This window comes from Rattus norvegicus, chromosome 5 (assembly GCF_021556685.1).
Source record: "Rattus norvegicus strain SHRSP/BbbUtx chromosome 5, alternate assembly SHRSP_T2T, whole genome shotgun sequence".
NCBI lineage: Eukaryota > Metazoa > Chordata > Mammalia > Rodentia > Muridae > Rattus > Rattus norvegicus.
This window is the reverse complement of record NC_141538.1, coordinates 114,521,026-114,533,639: the sequence shown is the minus strand read 5'-3', so window position 1 is coordinate 114,533,639 and position 12,614 is coordinate 114,521,026. Positions and strand designations below refer to the sequence as shown.

Below are 12,614 nucleotides of genomic sequence, written 5' to 3'. Positions count from 1 at the left end.
GATGCAGTTTTTAAAAGTCTGGCAACCAAATATAGCCCAGGACCAGATGGGTTTAGAAGAGAATTCTATCAGACCTTCATAGAAGACCTAATACCAGTACTGTCAAAACTATTCCACAAAATAGAAACAGAAGGAACACTACCCAATTCCTCTAAGAAGCCACAATTACACTTATACCTAAACCATAGAAAACCCCAACAATGAAAGTGAACTTCAGACCAATTTTCCTTATGAACATCTATGCAAAAATATTCAATAAAATTCTTGCAGGCCAAATCAAAGAACACACCAAAATGATCATCCATCATGATCAAGTAGGCTTCATCCCAGGCATGCAGAGATGGTTCAATATATAGAAATCCATCAACATAATACACTATATAAATAAACTCAAAGAAAAAAGCTACATGATCATCTTATTAAATGCTGATAAAGCTTTTGATACAATTCAACTGAAAGACCCCCAGACTTGGGGAGACTCTCGCTCCAGTCACGGGTTGAGGTACCCCCAGGAAACATGAGAAGCCGGTCTTGATGTAATCAACAAGAGGCAGTTTTATTTACGAGATCTCGGGCTGACACGTATCTCACACAGGAGATTGAGTCAAGCCCCGAGCCTCTCTAGGCAGGAGCTTACATAGGGAAAACCAGGGGTTTCGTGTGGATACACATAATTGACTAATACAGAGGGTGCACAGTTACTTTTGGCACGGAGTTACATCAACAAAGCATACGTGTAATCTAGCATCTCAGCAATGTGGGCAGGGCAACTCATCTCACTGCAGCAGGGGGATGACCCATCCTCAGGGAGTGAAGGAAGGGGAGGGGGTGGCTCCAGATGGCCAGTGTCCTTGGGAGTTGATAGTCGGGCCAGTGAGCCCTATCTCAAATTCTCTCAGGCATGTCTGGACTTTGTTCATGACTAACTTTTAGAAATTTTAACCCTTCATTCCCCTCTATTCCTTGTGAATAGTCCTAATCTTAGGACTACGAGTCTAGCGTCTAGAGGCTCTTTATCCCGTATAGCCCGATACAGCCCGATACTGTTGTCTCAACATAAGGACATGTATAGCACTAATCTGCTCCCTAACAAAAGCTAAAAGGCGATTAACGATGTAGGGCCCAAAAGTGAGCAAAAGGAGGAGGATAATCAAGGGACCAGCTAAGGCTGACAGCAGGGTGGTAAGCCATGGGGACCTATCGAACCAGCTTTGAAACCAGTTATCAGTGGTTTCTCGTTCTCGTCGTCTCTTGTCCAGCCTCTCCCTAAGTTTAGCCATAGAATCTTTAATGGTCCCGGAGTGATCGAGGTAAAAACAACATTCTTCTCTCAAAGCGGCACCTAGCCCTCTTTCCTTAAGGAATATCAGGTCTAATCTTCTCCTATTTTGAAGGACTACCTCTGAGAGGGAGGTTAGGTATTCTTGGAGGTCAGCTAAAAAGTCTTTAGGATTCCAATCTGAACACTATCTAAACCTATACACCAAGGTCATGACTATCTTAGAACTTTTAAACTTATGGTCCCTGAGGCACAGCCCCAAGAAGTGTTAGGAGTATTAACATATGTAATGTTACATCATTTGTAATAGAAATCAAGCCTATCTCTATATTTTTCTCAATGGAACCCAGGGCAAACATGAAATTCTTGTTTCTAAAGCACACTCCTCAAGTGAGCATTATAACAACCTCCCAGTCACTTATCTGATGTGTAAGTCTAGGGAGCTTTTTGAAGATCTGAGTGTCCCTCTAGGTCCCAACTCTCAGCCCCAACAGCTAGTATGCGGCTGGGGAGGGCTGAGAATTGACGGCTGTCAGGGTGGTCAGCAGCACCAGGTACGGTCCTTTCCAGCGAGGCTTGAGTGTCTGGGCTCCATGTCATTGTATATATTTACAGTCTCCAACTTGGAACGGATGAGATGTCTCGGAGGTCCCTGGGGCATAGGCTGCTGCCAGCTGTGAGCAGATTTCTTTCTGTATCACCTGTAGGCCTTTTAGCCTGGCACATAAATCATTATTACTATGACATGTTGGTTCAGTAACATCATCTAATACAGTCAGGGGAGCTGAGGCCCCATATAAGATCTCAAAGGGGATAAGGCTGAATCTGGAAAGGGTATTTCTTGCTCTGAAGAGAGCAAGAGGGAAGGAGTGTCACCCAGTCTGCGCCAGTCTCCATGGTCAATTTGAACAGGGTCTCTTTTAGAGTCTTATTTATTTATTCTACCTGTCCTGAACTTTGAGGTCTGTAAATATAATGTAATTTCCAATCGACCTCTAAATACTTGGCCACACCCTGGCTTACCTTGGCAACGAAAGTAGGGCCATTGTCTGACCAGATTACCTTGGGCATTCCAAATCGGGGGAAAGATTTCTTCCAGTATCTTCTTGATGATTGTAGAGGCCGTCTCTTGTTTGGTGAGGAAAGTTTTTGTCTATTCCTGAAAAGGTATCTACAAGCACTAGGAGATACTTGTGATCATATTTTCCTGGTTTTATCTCAGTGAAGTTCACTTCGACTTTTGACTAAACTCTCTAGGTCTCTTTGTCCTGTTTCTTGTTAAGCATTTACTTATTGACATACCTTTCTCTGAGGAATATAGTTTTCCCTCAAGTGTGTCATTGTCTTTTTTTTTTTTTTTTCGTTTAAGCAATTTGGGCCTTTTCTTCCATTGTACATTTTAAGTGAGGCCATCCCTTAGTCCAATCCCAGTTCCCAGTGGCTGTCTCTTGTAGGCCTGTAACCAGGATAGGCTCCTGCATAGCCATTTTTCGAGCCACTTTATCTGCTTTGTTACTGTCCCATGCCACTGAATCTCTTCCTTCTGATATCCTGAGCAATGAATAGTACTCACAGTTGTTGGCTTCACCAGGGCATCCAAGAGATGGTAAAGGCATCTGCAGTGCTGATGTGTTGGGGGGTAGAAGTTCAGCCATCCCAGATGACATTGTGTTGTCCACCACGGCAGCACCCACTTATCTCTGACCTTCATGAAGAGAACTGTTCCCGTCTGTGGACAAGGTCCTCGGCTTTCATCAGGGGTCAGTCAGCCAGTCGCAGAGGTCTTTCCTCCACCCATGGGCTTCTGTCAGTGCTTGACACTTGTGCTGTGGTGGCTCCAGGTCAGGATTGGGCAGCAAGGTGACCAGATTACCCCCAACAGGTGGAGAATCTAGTCCATGTCAGCTGATCAGTGATCCCATCCTCTGGTACATTTCATTTAAAGGCAAAACATCAGCCACTCTACCGCAGTTTAAGTCCTGGATTGGGTGATAATTGTCAGAGCCTGGCTGGCAGGAATGATGTGTTCCAGGCAGAACGGCACTAAGCCACACACACACATCTCCCAGCATCAGGTACTGGTGCACTGAGACAGGTCTTAAGCTCCACATACACAGTCTGTAGATATGTATACACATGGCCTCACCCAGCCATTTTAGCCCACACAAGCCATTTTGGAGAGCAATTTTCTCATGAGCAAGGGATAGGGGCAGTCAGGGATGACCATGAACTAGTGGGTGGGTTACCCGGCCCACGCCAAGGTCCACTGTTCTTCGGGCAGTCCATAAGTATTGTTCGTTGTCAGTAGCCCCTTGCACTCAAGGTCTTTGGATATTGGCCCACTGGTGGGGGGACATAGGAGCACAGAGCATTGGGTCCCTGTATCCACACTTCCCTTCTATCTCTGTACATAGCCAGCACTCTAGGACCAAGAAGCTCTCCAGTGGCCCCTCTTGTTCTTTCTTGGGCAGTCCCTGACCCAGTGTCCTTTTTCTTCGTATTAGGCACACCGATCTTTAGCCAGGAATTCTCTTCTGTTGCCAGGTACTATCTTCCTAGGTTCCCTAACTACTGTGGCCAGTATATGTTCCTCTCTTGTCTCTTTTCTTCCTTAGCTTCCTGTTCTTTTTACCTTCTTTTCTCTTTCTCTTCCTCAGTCTCTCTGTCTGTATCTTCTTCTACAGCTATTAGTTGTTGTCTACTTTTGTGCACCGACCCTGAACCATATATCAACCTTATTTTCTCTGCAACTTACAACAACTCTCTCAGTGACTTAGCTTAACCCTTCAAGTTTCTGTAACTTTTTCTTTATATCTTTTTCTTACTTTAGCCAAATTGGTGGGGCATTTTCTAGCCCCTCTGAGATCCACCCTTGGAGCCTGGCGGCAGACCTGGCACTCCCTACCTTTAGGCGTTTTGAAGTCAACAGGCAGAAGTGAGGGCCTTCCATCCGTGTCTGGAACATTTTTTCTGGCCTCTAGTAGGATTCCGTCTTTCCTCGGTGGTAAAGAAGACCTGTAACAGTTACTAACAAGCATCTCAAATGGGATGGTGAGAAAACAAGGGAATCTTGAGAATAGAGGTCCACTGAAGAGGACAAATAGCATTTAGTCACACAGCTAAACCAGGAGGCCTTCTTGGGACAAAAAGGCCGTTGTAGAAATAAGCACAAGCTTTGTTCCTGTGAAACAGAAAGGCAAGCAGAGAGGCAGCTGATCTGTTATCGACTATCTCTCTGGACTTAGATTTTACTTAAGAAGTACCTCCCTTCAGTGCCAGCTCAGTGGCTCTGTCTCTCAGTAAACCCAGCCTCTGAAGGACACTAGGCTTCTAGTAAGAACTAATAACAAAAGGGTGGAGAGAGGGTTAGAACCTGGGTGTTAGATACTAAGTGGCTGACAAAAGAAATTGTAACCAGTTCACCTGGGGCTATCAGGACTGTAGTAGTAGTCCTTTACCAAGCTGTCTCACTGGGTTAAAGGCCCATGGAAAAGAAAACATTAATCCTGACCTTGGCCACAGCCAAAGACTGAATTCTAAATTTTGACTGGCAAAACAAAGTTCTTCACAGTTTGTTGCAGATTCTTTGAAACTATTTTAGGGGCTTCTCTGCCCCCCAACCTGGGGCATTTTGACCACAGGGGCAGGAACTGGCTGCTGTGGGGATAGGATCAAAGGCACTCTCCATGTCAATGATGACTAACAGGGAAGGTTACTTAATGTTGGAGATCAACTCCTCTCTTGGAATAGGGCCAGCAGATAAGGCAGGCTCCCTTAAAGAACTTCTCTTAATACTCTCCTTTTGTGAGCAAGTGTTGAAGGTCTGGCCACTGAAGGCAGCAACTGGAATTTTTTTTTTTTTCAGGGCCAAAAGTCTCATAATACAACCACTAACTCTACGCTATCTTTGTTGTCAAAGCGCCAACCCCAGCCAGCCTCCTTACCTTGAAACTCCTCTTGCGCTCACTTGGCCAGAGCTGCGCTGCTGCCCACGCGCAGCCTGTAGCTTGCTAGTAGGCCTGTATGCTCACAACCCTCAGCCCCTACATTTTCCTACTCTGTGTTGTCCCTTCCTTAGAAGCTGTGAATGTTTAAGCCACAGGGAGAATTTTTCTTCAGGATCTAAGGTAAAGCTTTCAGGTTCTTGTTAATGCCTGCTTCAGACGGATCACTCGCTAACCTGGAGTCCTTCATACACTACGGTTAACAGCAGCTGGGCTGGACAATGGGAGTAAAGAGAGGGGCAGCTCTCCTTGGGGAGGAGGCTCAAGAGAGAAAGATAAAACTCCCCGGCAGAAAACAATTTCTCTCAAGCAAATTATTTTTAACTTTTAAGTTAAGCACCAAGAGGACCAAGTAAAACTCCTTGACAAACAAAACAAACAGTTTCATGATTTCAAACACAGTCGTCAGTCCAAGATTTCAAACACAGTTATCAGTCCAAGTCCAAAAACGAAACAAAAGCCAAAAAGACACTGGACAATACCACAGAAAACAAACCAGACAAACAAGACAAAGACAAAGCATCCTATAACCAATTTCCACAGATGCCTGGTACCTTCAGTACCTGGCCCAAACTGCAGCTTAACCTTAGCTGCTTCTGGGATACCAAACACAGAAACAGAATACAGACAACAGACACTAACACATCTAAGCACACTTGTCCATGCCTATACTTAAATAGGCAGCCGAACACGACCTCCGAAGTCAAGTCACAGTCAGATCTCTTTGACTGTCACCTGCCGGGTCCTCCCGACAAAAGTCGGCTCGTGGGACGTCTCCCAGAACTGGGGCGTCCTCACTTCCGCCATCTAAAAAAAGAACAAAAAGAAAACAGCTATTCGAAGTAGAAACCCAGTACCTACTCACAGGCGTCTGTCCGGGGTGGGAAGCCCTTCCACCCAAGCACACTTAAATACGGGGTGGGAAGCCCATCCACCCGAGTACACTCAAAAACAACAGGGTGGGAAGCCCATCCACCCAAGTGCACTCAAAAACAACGGGGTGGGAAGCCCATCCACCCGAGTGCACTCAAAAACAATGGGGTGGGAAGCCCATCCACCCGAGTGCACTCAAAAACAACAGAGTGGGAAGCCCATCCACTCGAGTACACTCAAAAACAACAGAGTGGGAAGCCCATCCACTCAAATACAGGGTGGGAAGTCTTCTTCTGCCCAGACAGTGCACCAAGACCTTAAACCGGTACTGAAAAACACAGACTACAGGACTTAGTTCACACACACACTCACACAGCGGCCGCTTTCCAGCACTCACACTAACGTACCTCCAAGAGGCATTCGGGTCTCCGGGGGTCATGCTCCTATCCCGGACGAGCCCCCAATGAAAGACCCCCAGACTTGGGGAGACTCTCGCTCCAGTCACGGGTTGAGGTACCCCCAGGAAACACGAGAAGCCGGTCTTGATGTAATCAACAAGAGGCAGTTTTATTTACGAGATCTCGGGCTGACACGTATCTCACACAGGAGATTGAGTCAAGCCCTGAGCCTCTCTAGGCAGGAGCTTATATAGGGAAAACCAGGGGTTTCGTGTGGATACACATAATTGGCTAATACAAAGGGTGCACAGTTACTTTTGGCACGGAGTTACATCAACAAAGCATACGTGTAATCTAGCATCTCAGCAATGTGGGCAGGGCAACTCATCTCACTGCAGCAGGGGGATGACCCATCCTCAGGGAGTGAAGGAAGGGGAGGGGGTGGCTCCAGATGGCCAGTGTCCTTGGGAGTTGATAGTCGGGCCAGTGAGCCCTATCTCAAATTCTCTCAGGCATGTCTGGACTTTGTTCATGACTAACTTTTAGAAATTTTAACCCTTCACAACATCCCTTTACATTAAAAGTCCTGGAAAGATCAGAAACTTAGGGCCCATACCTACATATAATAAAAGCAATATACAGAAAACCAGTAGCCAACATCAAACCAAATGGAGAGAAACTTGAAGCAATTCCACTAAAATCAGGGAGGAGAAAAAGCTGACCACTATTTCAATATAGTACTTGAAGTCCAAGCCAGAGCAATCAGACCACAAAAGGAGGTCAAAGAGATACAGATTGGAAAGGAAGAAGTCAAAATATCACTATTTGCTGATGATCTGATAGTATACTTAAATGACCCCAAAAATTCCACCAGAGAGGTACTAAGCCTGATAAACAACTTCAGCAAAGTGGCTGGATATAAAATTAACTGGAACAAATTACTAGTCTTCCTCTAAGGTTAAACAATCTGAGAAAGAAATGAAGGAAATGACACTCTTCACAATATCACACATAACACAAAATACCTCAATTTGACTCTAACCAATCAAGTGAAAGATCTGTATGACAAGAATTTCAAGTCTATGAAGAAAAAAAATGAAGATTTCAGAAGATGGAAAGAACTCCAATGCTCATGGACTGGCAGGATTAACATAGTGAAAATGGACATATTGACAAAAGCAATCTATGGATTCATTGCAATCCTCATCAAAATTTCACTCAATTCTTCACAGAGTTAGAAAGAGCTCTCTGCAAATTTATTTGGAATAACAGAAAGCCCAGGATAGCAAAAACTATACTCAACAAAAGAAGAACTTCTGGGGAAATCGTCATGCCTGACCTCAAGCTGTATTACAGAGGAATAGTGATAAAAATCTGTATTATATTGGTACAGAGACAGGCAGGTAGATCAATAGAATAGAACTAAAGATCCAGAAATGAATTCACACACCTATGATCACTTGATCTTTAACGAAGGATCTAAAATCATTCAGTGGAAAATATTTTTAAATTTTTATGGGATTTTTTTATCTACATTTCAACTATAATCCTCCTTCCTGGTTTCCCTTCTGTAAATCCCCGATGCCATTCCTCACACCCTGCTTCAATGAGGATACACCCCACCCCAACCCATCTACTTCCTCCCACCTCATGGCCATGGCATCCCCCTACATTGTGCCATTAAGTCTTCACAGGACCAAGGGCCTCTCCTCCTATTGATGCCTGACAAGGCCATCCTCTGCTACATATGATGCTGGGGCCCTGCATCACTCCATGTGTAATCTTTGGTTGCTGGTGTAGTCCCTGGAAGCTATGGCATGTCTGGTTGATTGATATTGCTGTTCTTTTTATGGGTTTGTAAACTGACTCAGCTACCTCAGTCCTTTCTCTAACTCTTCATTGGTGACCCTATGTTCAGTCCAATGGTTGCCTGTGAGCATTTGCCATCTCTGGCAGAGCCTCTCAATAGACAGCTATATCAGTCTACTGTCAGCATCCACCTCTTGGCATCTCCAATAGTAACTGGATTTTGTATCTGCATATGGGATGGATCCCCAAGTGGGGAAGTTTCTAGAAGGCCTTTCTTTCAGTCTCTGCTCCACAGTTTGTACTTCCTCCTGTGAATATTTTGTTCTCTCTTCTAAGAAGTACTAAGAATACCAACTTTAGTATTTCTTCTTCTTGAGTGTCATGTGCTCTGCTTGTTCAACTGGAAGTCAGCATGTACAAGAATGCATATTGATCATTCTTATCTCCTTGCACATAACTCAAGTCTAAGTGGATCAAGGACCTCCACATAAAACCAGATACACTGAAACTAATAGAAGAGAAAGTGGTGAAGAGCCTTGAACACATGGACGCAGGGGAAAATTTCCTAAATAGAACATGAATGGCTTATGCTCTAAGATCAACAGGAGACAAATGGGACCTCACAAAATTACAAAGCTTCTTTATGCCAAAGGATACTGTCAATAGGACAAAATGGCAATCGACAGAATGGAGAAAGATCTTTACCAATCCTACATCCAATAGAGGGATAATATCCAATATATATAAAGAACTCAAGAAGTTAGACTCAAGAGAACCAAATAACCCTATTAAATATGGGGTAAAGAGCCAAATAAAGAATTCTCACCTGAGGAATTTGGAATGGACAAGAGCACCTAAGGAAATGTTCAACATTCTTAGTCATCAGAATGCAAATGAAAACCATTCTGAGATTCTCCCTCATACCAGTCAGAATGGCTAACATCAAAAAGTCAAATGACAATAGATGCTGCTGAGGGTGTGGAGAAAGAGGAACACTTTTCTATTGTTGGTGGGATTGCAAGTTGATACAACCACTGTGGAAATCAGTCTGGCAGTTCCTCCAGCTATACCACTCCTGAGCATATAACCAAATGATCCTCCGACATATAACAAGGGCACGTGCTCCACTATGTTCATAGCAGCCTTATGTATAATAGCCAGAAGCTGGAAAGAACACAGATTCCCTTCAACAGAGGAATGGATACAGAAAATGTGGTATATGTACACAATGGAATACAAATCAGCTGTCAAAAACAATGACTTCAGGAAATTCATAGGTGAATGGATGGAACTAGAAAATATCCTGAGTGAGGTAACCCAATCACAAAAATACACACATGTTATGCACTCACTGATAAGTGGATATTAGTCCAAAAACTCAGATTACCCAAGATGCAATCCACAGACCACATGAAGTTTAAGAAGGACAACCAAATTGAGGATGCTTCAGTCCTTCTTAAAAGGAGGAACAAAATTATTCATAGAAGGGGATATGGAGCAGAGTCTGAAGGAATGACCATTCAGATACTGCCCCTCCTGGATATATAGCCCATATGTAAACAGCCACCAAAACTAGATAATATTGATAAAGCCAAGAATTGTATGCTGACAGGAGCCTGATATCGCTGTCTCCTGAGAGGCCCAACCAGAGCATGACAAATACAGAGGCAAATGCTAGCAGCAAATCACTGAACTGAGAACAGAGTACTGTTGGAGGAATTAGAGAAAGGATTGAAAGAGCTGAAGGAGCTTAAGGAGCTTGCAACCCCATAAGAACAACAATACCAACCAACCAGAGCTCCCATGGACTAAATCACTATCCAAAGTGTACACATGGACAGACCTATGAATCCAGCGCATATGTAGCTGAGGATCGCATTGCTGGGCACCAATGAGAGGAGAAGCCCTTGATCCTGCCAAGGCTGGACCCCCCCAGTGTAGGGGACAATCAGGCGTGGAAGGGGAGTGATTGGTGATGTGGGCCACCCTTATAGAAGAAGGGTAGGGAATGGGATAGGGGGCTTACGGCCAGGAAACCAGGAAAGTGAATAACATTTGAAATGAAAATAAAAATATCCCCCCCAAAGAACCCTTAAATATCTTTTGCCTCTATGGTATTAAATGGAGTAAGTTTGAGTAAACAAAATTAAATAGCTTATTGACTGTGAAATTTCTAGGTATTTGACACTGAAAATCATGAAACCTATGAGCTAGACACCTGGACTTTGCAGCTCCTGGCACATTTCTTTTTTCTTAGTCAATAAACAAAATAATAACAACAAAAACCCACAAAATTGATTTTTCTAGATAATTTACTATGTAATATTTTAATAAATATTTATGAATAAAATTTGAACAGCACAGTATTTCCAATGTTGGTGTTCGAATTCTTACAGTTGAGCAATTGAATATTTACTTCATTGGAATAATATATTTTTGAATTCTAGTCAGCTTTCTGACACATTTTCATGTGTAATTTTGTGAAAACTTCTTAGCTAGCTTTGCTAGAGGAACATTCTTCTCTTATAACCATTTAACAATAAGATGATGACTATCTGAAGAGATTTCAAAACCTGGATGACTACATCAGTGGAAATATTCTAATGCTCTCTTCCCATACTGAAAATCATACTACAGATGTTATCTTTTGCTTTATGTTTGAAAGAACCGCATTGATTTTTGCCTAAATAGGCCAGGAAAGCTGTTTTCTTCTTTCACAACTGTCCTTGCGACTTCAACATAGTCTTCAATTTCAAAAGTTATTGTAAGGGGCGAAATAGAGACAACTAAGTTTTGTGGTTTGCAAACTGCTAAAACAAACTGAATAGCAAATTTTTGGGTTACTGTTAATAATGAAGGGAGCTAAAATAGACAAAGAGAGAAGAAAAGGGTAAGGTATAATGTAGTCAGTGGCAACTACCTAGTTTTTATGAAGTGTAAGCTTTTCTACTGGTAGAAAGGCAAATGAAACTGAAGTCTTCTAACAGAGCAAGAAAAATGAAGTCTTTGAGTGAGACAGTAGTTTGAATACTGCTCTAAAATTTTAGCAACTACCTGAAGTTGAGCAGGGTATATAACCTCTTGGTTCTCCAGTTTGAATCAAGTTCATACAATGTCTACACTGTGCTGTAAATATAAGTCATTACTTTTGCACCTAATGGTGGAATAGGATGACATTATAAGAGAAGAAGGTGCTTAGCTATTGGAAATAAGAAAACAAGGTCTTGGGTGTACGAATAAATAATAAATAAAATTGTTTCTATAAAAATGGATAAATTCGGAAATTAGAAGTTGAACTGATAACCATTCATAATTGTAGACATTTGTCCAGTTTTAATTTGCATGATATCTGTGCTATTGCAATTGTTCTGAAGTTCCAGAAAATCTTAAAGGTCATTTACTTTCTAGCATTCATTTAGCCAATGAATAAATGTAGCAATGTTAGTATGCTGCTATTTTCTGTTCCAGCAAATCTTTGTGCAGTCTTGAAGTAAGAGATAGAACTAGACTAAAGCTATGGTCTGGGTCAAAATTTTCATATAGTTAAGACTTTTATGGTAGACTACAATAGCTACACTCAGGTGATAACATAGCTTCTCCTTAAATATTACAGAAAAGCATTTAGTTAGATCATAAAACCTCTAATCACTGGAGGTAATTTTCAGGAAAAATGGCTAGAGTGGAAATTAGGGCCATTCATCATGGGGATTATGATTCGACCTTAAAAATCAGAGATATATGCTCTGAGTCCCCAGGCTTTACTAATCTCGAATGTGCCCAGGAAACTAGGCTTTCTGCCTTTGGCATGGTGGGAGACTTCTCTGTGTCCTCAGTCCCCTTCAAGACACAGAAATTCATAGATCTTTGTCAAGCAAGCCATCCTCACTTCCTCTTGGAAGGCTTCTGCCTGTGTTCTGATTTTGTGTTCTGTGGGTAAGAACTGATCCTCTTATGGCCCTTTCTGCTGTGGACAGTGCAGAGCCACATCTGGATATTTATTTATTGGGCCAGATCTTTATTCTTGCTGTTTTCTTTCTTTGCTTTGTAATAAGAGTTTCCAGAAACTAAGTTCAGGCCACAGAAATCTCAGAGCACAATGTTTTCACCTCAGTCCTTTCCCTTTGATGTGGACGACTGTTCTCTGAGCCAGTTTGAACTCTCCCTTGCTTTGAGGTAAATTTTCTTCAGGAAACTTTTTTGTTTTTGCTCCCAGAAATCAAAATAAACAGACTACTGCTGGAAGTTCTACTC

General features: G+C 42.7%; 1 long non-coding RNA gene across 1 annotated transcript; it reads right to left on the bottom strand.

The window, feature by feature from the left end:
- Positions 1-540: 540 nt before the first annotated feature.
- Positions 541-7,111, bottom strand: LOC148005914 (uncharacterized). Its single transcript, XR_015620977.1, has 2 exons — positions 6,564-7,111; positions 541-6,090 (listed from the first exon to the last, which is right to left on the bottom strand). It is a non-coding gene; the product is annotated as an uncharacterized LOC148005914 (long non-coding RNA).
- Positions 7,112-12,614: the final 5,503 nt, after the last annotated feature.